We start from the raw sequence: 7500 nt of genomic DNA, 5'->3' as shown, positions 1-7500 counted from the left end.
CCACTTTCTTTTCCCCCTCTTCCACTTTCTGCCATTTCTGTAGGATCAGAAAAAAACATTTGCAAATAGATAAACCATACATATGCGCCCACAGAGACAATGATACAAACGCACACACCTATACATGTGCACAAACTCACGCACAGGATTACAGAAGGGAGAGGGGTAGGGAGAGGGGTGAGGATACTGAATGGAGAGAGTGAAGGACAGGGATAGGGAAAGGGAGAAGGAGGGGGAGAAGCAGGGGAAGAAGCAAGGTGAGAAGGAGAGGGAGAGAGAGAAGGAGCGAGGGAGATAGGGAGAGAGAGAAGAAAATAAAGAAGGAGAGGGAGAGAGAGGAGGAGAGAGAGACATAGGGAGAGAAGGAGAGGGAGAGGGAGAGAGAGAAGGAGGGAAAGAGGATGAGAAAGGGAGAGAGAGAGAAGGAGAGAGAGAGAGAGAAAATGACAACCCATATTTTTATTTTAGAATAAAGCCGAAAAATATATATATTACTCTGTGCTGAAGTGCAAATTAGCTCTTTGTGGCGCAGTTTAAACACAAACTAATTCTGATAAAAAAAAAATTCAATTTCACAATGCACTAAAAAAAAATGAAACGCATTATATAATCGAAATGCTTGATAATAAAAATAAGTTGGAAATGCTTAGGATAAACGGGATATTGATGATAAGATTGATAGGTAGATCCCAGTGGTAAAAAGAAGAGACTAAGCGAAATATCAAATTTGACTTCAGTTCCATATTAATTTTGACATAGTTGGTGGAATTGGCAGGCCTGAAAACCATTTTGAAAAGGATCGTATCCCTGGTTTACGTATTATATATAAAAAAATATTCGCTGTGATTTATTTTTTTTGGGGGGCGATGCCATTCCAAAGAGCTAATGGCCCTGAGGTATAACCGTATTTTTATAATGTGATAACGAAAGTTTTTTTCTTTTTTTTCTTGTTTTTTCTTTCTTTTTTGAACGAAAGATGTGTTGATTTTTCTGAGAATAGCAACACCTCTTTCGAAAGAACAAACGGCTAAAACACACACACACTCTCTCTCTCTCTCTCTCTCTCTCTCTCTCTCTCTCTCTCTCTCTCTCTCTCTCTCTCTCTCTCTCTCTCTCACGCACGCACGCACGCACGCACGCACGCACGCACGCACGCACACACGCACACGCACACGCACACGCACACGCACACGCACACACACCACGCGGTTACAAAGAGGGGTAATCCTGGCCACGGCCGACCCCCAACTAAAAGCTTACCGGAGTCGCGTCCGGTAAAAACCTCTATCTGGGAAACCGTGGCGGGCCAATTACATCATGCTAAATCTCACTACCCCCTTGGGAGCCTGGCGATTCGTCTTCCCCTTCTCCCCTTCCCCTCCTTAAGCTCTTTTCTTCCTCCTCTCTCTTCTTGTTACTTCTCTTTCTGCCTTTGGGCATTTCTTTCTATCTCTTTCCCTCTTTTGGTCTTTCTCCTTTCGTAAATGTTCTTTCTTATTTGTCCTCCTTGTCCTCTATTCTTTTTCTTTTTTTCTCTTCCTTCTCCTCCTCTTTCCCCTCCTTTTCCTCATCTTCCTCCTCTTCCCCTCGTCTTCCTCCTCCTCCTCCTCTTTCTCCTCCATATCTCCTCCTCCTCTTTGCCTACCGATGGCACTGCATCAACACTCTTACAATATCCCAAACGCTGATTGGACTTGATGGCAATATTGTAGGCGAAGGCAGGAGGAAGGAAGGAAGGGAGGAGGTGGGAGAGGGAGGGTAAGTAGGGGAGGAGGAAGGGAGGGTAAGTAGGGGAGGAGGAAGGGAGGGTAAGTAGGGGAGGAGGAAAGGAGGGTAACTAGGGGAGGAGGGAGGGTAAGTAGGGGAGGAGAAGGGAAGAAGGACATCCGGAAGGGAAGGTAAGTAAGGGAGGAGGAGGGGAGGGAGGAGAGAAGAGAACAAGGGAAGGGAGTGTAAGTTGGGTAAGAGGAGGGGAGGAAGGAAGGAGAGAATAAGGGCGGAGAAGGTGGGAGGGAGTAGAAGGAGGGGAGGAAGGAAGATGTTAATAAGTGAAGAAGGGAAGAGGAGGATAAGTTAAAGGGGGGAGAAGGAGAGGAACGGAGGAGGGGATAGGATGGATAGGGCAATATGAATTGGGAAACGGGTGGAGGAAGGGGGAAAGGGAAGGAGGAGCGGAGTAAGGGGAGGAGGAGAGCAGAGAAGAAGGAAATTAAAGAGAATAAAGGGAAGAGGCTGGTCGCTGTGAGCGAATGCGGTTTCTTTGTTTATTTATATGTGCCGCACGCCTGAATTTAAGCGCACATTGGCTCATGCACACACGCACACACACGCAGACTCACATACAACCACACACGCACACAGACAAATACACACACATACACACACACACACACACACACACACACACACACACACACACACACACACACACACACACACACACACACACACACACACACACACACACACACACAGATTTATGCCCGCTGGATGATATAGAGGTCGTTTGTCCTTGATAATTGGCATTAAATCACCAGGAGCTGTTTTTTGTATATATGGAATTTAGTTAGTGGCTTTATGTATGATATTTGTTGTTGAATCATTAGTACTATTTACAAATATCATCCTCATTGTTGCTATTTTTCTAATTTTCATTGGTATCATCATCGTTATTATTATCATTATCATAATCGTCATCGTTATCATTATCGACATCATCATCATCATCATCATCATCATCATTCATCAACATCACCATTTTTGTAAATATATTTTTTTGTCAATCTTTATATTTTAAAATTGAAACGTTGATTTTCATCCCGACCGCGAAATAGATCAATGAATAGATAGCTCAATCAGATAGATTGATAGATCAATCAAAAACATATAAGCGTTGGTAGATCTTGTTTTATCCCCTTTTGGAAACCAATAGGAATCTCGTAAAAAAAGGCAATCTTATACGGTTAAAACCACCGCAAAAACAACAACTAAAACAATAACGCAAAAAGTAAATCGCAAAATCTCTCGGATTTAGCCCTGAAGGGGGGGGGGGCGAGAGGTGTGGGGGAGGGGTATTTTAATATCGCTTATGTGTCTCGTAATGTATGCGAGGGAAGGATGGATAAGGTGGAGGATTTTGGTCATCGTCATCTTTGTCATCGTTACCATAATTGTTATCGGTTGTACTCGCGTAACTGCAAAGGGATACCCACATTCACACAAACTCGCACTCTCTCGCAGTCAGAAAAACGAAAACAAAACCGAAAGAGGGAAGTGAAGGGATAGGAAGAAATCAAACGAAGTGCAGTGAGATTGGCAGATAGATAGTGAGGATTAAGAGACAAACAGACAGACATTGTAGCAATATTGTAATCGTACATGTAACGGATTCCATTTGCCCCAGACAGAGACAGGACGAAAACGGAAACAGTCAAAGAGACAGAAGACAGAGATACAAACGGGAACAGTTAGAGAGAGAGGGAGAGAGAGAGAGAAAGAAAAAAAGAGAGAAAGAGAGAGAGAGACAGAAAGACAGAGACAGAGTCAGAAAGCAGCACACAGCTTATAACTCATCAGACGACACATAAACACACATAGAAAACAACAAAACTCGCCAAAAAAAACGAAAAACAGCCCACTGGAAAACACGTAGCGGCAGCCTTTGACAATTGTTCACGGAATAATTGGCAAGCACGAACGAAAACACGGAATACACAATATCCGGCAGTCGCTAGCTCGGAAATGATTCATCAGCTGATACCATGTTTGTATTCATTTCTGGGTATAAATAATGGATTGGAGTGGAGGGGGAGGGGGTCGTTCCGTGTGGGAGGGGTGGGGGAAGGTGGGAGGGGGTTAGATGGGTGGTGGATTAGATGGAGAGGGGATTAGAAGGGAAGGGAGGGAGGAAATTGTTAGAGGTTGGTTAGAGGGGAAGGGGATGTTGGGGTACGTGGGTAAAGGGGATGGTGGGGAGGGATAGGCGTGGACGTGAGTGGGGTGACGGGGAAGGGAAGGCGAGAGGTTGATGGGTTAAGGGGATGTGAGGGAAGAGGGGAGGTAGGGTGGTGGGTGGGGAAGGGGAAAGGGAGGTGGTAGAAAGGGGAAAGTAGGTGAGTGAAGTGGAATATGGAAATTGGAAGGGAGAGAGAGAGAGAGAGAGAGAGAGAGAGAAAGAGAGAGAGAGAGAGAGAGAGAGAGAGAGAGAGAGAGAGAGAGAGAGAGAGAGAGAGAGAGAGTGAGAGTGAGAAAGAGAGAGAGAGAGAAAGCGAAAGAGAGAGAGAGGAAGAGAAAGAGAGAGCAAGCAAGCAAGCAAGAACGCAAGAGAGCCCCCTCCCTCCTCCAAAAGCAAGAAAAACAGTAAGAAACGGATTCCATTGTGAACAATTTCCTCTCTCTTTCGAGTGTCTCTCAGATGCCAAGGAAGTGTCAGAATGATGACATACTCATAAAACATCTGGGAAAATCTTTTGAAATTAATATTAAAAAAGGGAGGAAAAGTTAAAGAAAAGAAGACACCGGAAGGCCACTGGAAAAGCCGTTATTTCTCAAGAAAGAAAGTGGGAAGATGACGTGCATTATTTCACCCTTTTGAGAAATTCATGTACACGCGTCAACGGCTGTGTGTGCAAGAATGGTCTCTCCCCTTCCCCCTACCCCCTCTCGTTTCTCTCCCTTTGGCTCTGTCCCTCCCTTTCGCTTCCCCCTCTTCTTTCTTTTCCTTCACCACCACCTCCTCCTTCTCCTCCTCCTCCTCTTTCTCCTCCTCCTCCTCCTTCCTCCTGGTTCAGTACCCTTCTTTCACCCCCTTAATGGTTCTCTCCCTATGGCACTCTTTTTTTTATTCTTTCTCTTCTCACTTCTCCCGGTAGTCGAGTATCCCCTATTCTATTCCCTTAATTTTTTCTCACTGTGGTATTCCTTTATTCTCATCTTTTCCCTATTTTCCCCTATAGCCCTCTCCACCTCGCCCGATAGTACTACCTCTCCCATTTCTTTCTTTTTTATTATTTTTATTTATTTATTTATTTATTTATATACATATGACACTCTCCTTCTGCCATTTCTCTTCCCCTTCTCCTTAGGCTACGTTCCCCCTCCCCTCCCCTTTACTCTTCTCCTTCCCCTCTCTACCCTTTCCTTTCCTACCGCTCCCCTTTACTCACACAGCCTCTAACTCCCCCTACCCCAATAGGTACTGTATCTCTACCCGCTCCCCCTTCCTCTATCGTGACTCCTTCCCTTCCCGTTCCCCTATCCTGACCCCCTCCCTCCTCGTCCCCCTATTCTGACCCCGTCCCTCCCCATCCCGCCCCGTTCCCCTATCTTGACCCCCCCCCCTCCCCGGGCCAATGTCCTGACCCCCCTCTCTCCCCTCTCTCCTATCCTGACCCCCTCCCTCTCGGGGTCCTCTATCCTGACCCCCTCCTTCCCGCTCCCTCTCCCTGACCGTAAATCTCACGTGACTCACCGCGTAACAAATCCTGGCTGACGTCACGCTGTAAAAGTGTGTTCAAATTCAACATTTTTTTCTTCTTCTTTTGCTGATGCTCTTGACGTTTGTGTGTGTGTGCATGATGATGAATATTTTTCCCTGCCCCACCCCCGCCCTCCCCCTTTTCAGTGTTGATATATATCATTTGTCTCGCGAGAAATTTAGCTGTTGGAGAGAGAAGACTAAAATTCCTTTTTTCGATTTTTTTTCAAAAATGTTTGATGACGTGGCTTTTAACTGTGGTTTATTCTTCTTCTGATACCCATAAAACAAGCTACAGGGGAATGCAAAATAAAGAATAAGACGATGAAAGTAGAAAGCCACGCCCAAAGAAATTCCTTTTTTTCGATGTTTTTTCTTACAAAAATGATTGATGACGTGGCTTTTAACGGTGATTTAACAAGCTACAGGAGAATGTAAAGTAAAAAATAAGACGATGAAAGTAGAGAGACACGCCCAAAGACAAGCGGGCGCAGCCTCGCGTGGTCGTTTAGACAGCGGAACCAACGGCTCGATATTCGTCTACTGCAGAGCGTTCGTCATGGCCGGATCGCCCCGCCTTCTGCAACGCTCGTGCATGTGATCGCCGTTATTGCAGGCTTGGGACGACCGTGCTGCTGCCGTCGTGGAATCCTTTATTGACGCTGTTCGATTATTGCCGTACTGGTTTACGGAGAGTTTAGTTCTTAAAGAGATGCTGCGAGCCTTGTGGAGTTTGGGGGAGGGGGGGGGCACAGGCGCACTCTCCTCTCTTGCATAAGCACGCAATACGTACACACGCGAGGATGCACGCGCACACACACTCGCACACGATCACGCACATGCACGCACACGCGCCCGCACAGGTACAGCTACACGCACACGCACACGCACACGCACACGCACACACACACGCACACGCACACGCACACGCACACGCACACGCACACGCACACGCACACACACACACACACACACACACACACACACACACACACACACACACACACACACACACACACACACACACACACACACACACACACACACACACACACACACATACACACACACTTAAACAAACAAACACATACAGAGAGAGAGAGAGTGAGTAAGTGAGTGAGTGAGTAAGTGAGAGAAAGAGGGAAGAGGGAATGAATGGATTTAGAGTGAAAGGAAGGGGAAAGTATAAATGTATGTATGTATATATATATATATATATATATATATATATATATATATATATATATATTTATATATATATATGTCTTATATATATGTCTTATATATATATATATATATATATATATATATATATATATATATATATATATATATATATATATATATATATTTACACGCACACACACACACACACACACACACACACACACACATACACACACACACACACACACACACACACACACACACACACACACACACACACACACACACACACAAAGCCACAGACAGACAGGCACACACCCAAACCTCAGCAGAAACACCAAGATGGAGACACAAAGAATCCGACAAGCCCCCCACCCCACCACCCCACCCCACCCCACCCCTGGCGTGCGAGTACAGCTACAGACGCAGGGGAAAAAAGGGGAGATTTTGTCCCCTCGGAGTGCGCGTGTTGTCAACCTCAATAAACAAGTATTCTCCAATGGGGTGGGGAAGAAGGGGAGGGGAAGAGGGTGGGGTTGGAGGGGGTAACGGGTGGGAGGAGAGGAAAGAGGACGAACTGGGGAGAGAGGGGAGACGAGGAGGGGAGGAGGAAGGGGGGAAAGGAGGAAGGGGGAGGAGAGAGGAGGGAGAGGGAATGGGAGGAAAAGGAAGAAGGGATGGAGGGAAGTGAAAAGAGGTGGGAAAGGGAGAGGAAAGGGTGAAGTGAAGAGAGGGGAAGGACGGGTAGAGGAAGAGGTGAGGAGGGACGAGGGAAATGGAAAGAGAAAATTGAGAAGAGATTGAAAGGGAAGAATGAAGTGGAGGTATTGAAAAAAGGGAGAGGGAGAGCAAGAGAA

The 7500-nt window shown here is 45.9% G+C and overlaps 1 protein-coding gene across 1 annotated transcript in view; it reads left to right on the top strand.

The window, feature by feature from the left end:
* The window catches only part of LOC113806464 (follistatin-related protein 5), a gene marked incomplete in the record, with an annotated part of 531805 nt that overhangs the window by 72149 nt on the left and 452156 nt on the right, over positions 1-7500 (top strand).

This window comes from Penaeus vannamei, chromosome 36 (assembly GCF_042767895.1).
Source record: "Penaeus vannamei isolate JL-2024 chromosome 36, ASM4276789v1, whole genome shotgun sequence".
NCBI lineage: Eukaryota > Metazoa > Arthropoda > Malacostraca > Decapoda > Penaeidae > Penaeus > Penaeus vannamei.
This window is presented reverse-complemented; position numbering and strand designations above follow the sequence as displayed.